We start from the raw sequence: 2,532 nt of genomic DNA on the forward strand, positions 1-2,532 counted from the left end.
CGATCGGGGCCCAGTACCAGCCACGCAAGTGCCCCCTGCCGCCACCGCCCCGGGGCTTCAAGCCGCTCCCCAAGCTGGACCCAAAAGCTTTTCATTCTCGCCGGGGAAGGGGCCACTTTCAGAGCCCCCCTTCACCGCCCGGTCCCCCAAACAGATCAAAATCGAGTCTTCTGGTGCTATCACCGTGGTGTCCACCACGTGCTTTTACTCTGAGGAAAGCCAAAACCCGGACGCGGATGACGCAGAAGGGACGCCCACCAAGGACGAGGTGCCGCTGACGCCGACCCTGAGCGGCTTTTTGGAATCGCCGCTGAAATACCTGGACACGCCGACCAAAAGCCTCCTGGACACGCCGGCCAAGCGGGCACAAGCGGAATTCCCCACCTGCGACTGTGTTGGTGAGCGAGCGGCTGCGCCGGGGGATTACGGGGGTGGCGGCAAGCCCTGGGGGTGGCATTTTGAGGAGGTGGCTTTGCGGGGTGGGATTGCTCTGGATAAATAACAGAGAGATGCCGCAGTGCCGGCAAAGCTTTTTGGGGGGATGCGGCGCTCGCACGACGAAACCGCGGTGCTGCGGAGCCCTCTTTTGCTTTCTCTTCTCTTCTCTTATTTTTACGGTCTGATGGCAAATGCTGAATGACCGCCCTGTCACCGCGGAGGTGGTGCCGACGCCGACCTGGCTGTGCCGGCGTGGGTTGGAGGAGCAGCAAAACCAAAGGGCTGTTGGGTTTTGCCTTCACTTAACCACTTGTCTGAATCCCATAGAGCGCCGAAACCCACCTAGAATCCAGCTCGCCTAGTTATTTCTGCTATTTTAAGCCAAATTTGCTCGTTTGGGTTATTTGCTGCCGGGATGCCAGGTTGTTTGATGGCTGATCCCACCGGGATGTATTGAAAAGGCACCGAAGTCTTGGATTTGGAAATTTTTTTGTGGTTTTGTGTGGCGTGTGTTGGCATTTGTTAGACTTTGCAGCAAGTGTTAGGGATTTCCCAGCCGCTCCCTGCGGGGCAGCTCCATCCGAGAGCTGGGAGCTGGATCTTCCCTCCCCGAAATTTAGACCAAAGCTGCGGTCTCCCCTGGCAGGAGCAGGGTGAGGATTTGGGGTATCCAGCCGGAAAAATGAACCCCCGCGCCACCGGGAGAGGTGGCCTCAGGCCAAGCGCAAGCTGCACTTTATTAGCAGGGCTTATGATTATTTATTTATTTGCTTGTAAATGGCAGCAGTAATTAGCCCAAACGGCACCGAGCGAATAAAAGGCTTTTCTGGAGCCGCTTGAACTGATCTCAGGAGTTTTGCCCTGTGTTGCCAGGACAAGATTCGGGTTGGTTTTTTTTTCCTTTTGCTGCGTGGTTTAGGGGCTGGGAGAGGGGGGATTTCCCCCCTCCCCCCCCCGCCACCTCTCTCCATTTTCTCAAGGAAAAGCTGTGAGAGAAAGCAATTAAGTAGGAGTCGGGGCTGGGGGCTTTATTAGGTGCCTGTGCTGTTAGACGCTGTAATAAAATCAGCCTTCGCTGCGTGTCCTGTATTGATCTCTGTCTGGACAGCTGCAGCCCAGCTGAGCCCGGCTTTCTCCTCGCCCTGGCGCCCGGCCAGTTAGACATGATGGGAATGAAAATCAGGGCGGTGAGAGCGGAGGGGTGGAAAGAGGGATCAGACTCGGCCCTCGCGCCGCGTGCATCCCACCCGCCGGCAATCGAGCGTCCCTGCTTGCTGGGGATCGACCCTTGCGCTGCTGCGGCGGGCTCCGAGCATCCTTAGCTTCCCGTGCCGGCGCCTCCGTACCCTAAAAGCCCTGAGGGGTTTGTTGCTGCTGGAGGGGGTGTTGCTTGACGGGCTGTAGCCCTGCAGCCTTCTCCCGTAGTCCCAGCATCCTTCTGCCGTAGCCCAGCAGCCTTCTGCCGTAGCCCAGCAGCCTTCTCCCGTAGCCCAGCAGCCTTCTTCTGTAGCCCCAGTATCCTTCTGCCATAGCCCAGCATTGTTCTTCTGTAGCCCCAGCATCTTTCTCTTGTAGCCCAGCGTCCTTCTGCTGTAGCCCCTGGCATCTTTCTCCCATAGTCCAGCATCTCTCTGCCATAGCCCAGCATCCCTCTGCCGTAGCCCAGCATCCTTCTCTGTAGCCCAGAATCCTTCTGCTGTAGCCCTGGCATCCTTCTCCTGTAGCCCCGGCATCCTTCTCCTGTAGCCCCCAGCATCCTTCTCCTGTAGCCCCAGCATCCCTCTCTAGTAGACCCAGCATCCTTCTCCTGTAGCCCAGCATCCTTCTTCCGTAGCTCCAGCATCCTTCTCCCTAATCCCCCAGCATCCTTCAGCCTCTCCCTCGTGCAGCAGTTCCTTCCTTGCCACGGGCTCAGCCAGCTCAGGGCATCCCGTGAGCGTCCCCAAATCCTCCAGACAAGCCTGAAAGCACGCAGCAGTAGTTTTCAGCCCCAAAATCATCCCGTGATTGTTTTGGCAGCATCCAGCCAGGCCAGTCGCAGTGAGTGGGGCTAGGGGGGTACCCAGGGTGGGAGCTGGGGGGAAGCAGGGGGAT

The 2,532-nt window shown here is 58.1% G+C and overlaps 1 protein-coding gene across 1 annotated transcript in view; it reads left to right on the forward strand.

Moving 5' to 3' along the window:
- Window positions 1–2,532, forward strand: part of TET3 (tet methylcytosine dioxygenase 3) — a 12,103-nt gene that overhangs the window by 2,904 nt on the left and 6,667 nt on the right. The window contains exon 2 of the mRNA XM_009879816.1: window positions 123–398. The gene's annotated coding sequence lies outside the window, so the exon portion shown is untranslated. The remainder of the gene's footprint in view (window positions 1–122; window positions 399–2,532) is intronic.

The sequence above is a fragment of the Charadrius vociferus genome, unplaced genomic scaffold, assembly GCF_000708025.1.
Source record: "Charadrius vociferus isolate BGI_N301 unplaced genomic scaffold, ASM70802v2 scaffold682, whole genome shotgun sequence".
Taxonomy (NCBI): Eukaryota; Metazoa; Chordata; class Aves; order Charadriiformes; family Charadriidae; genus Charadrius; species Charadrius vociferus.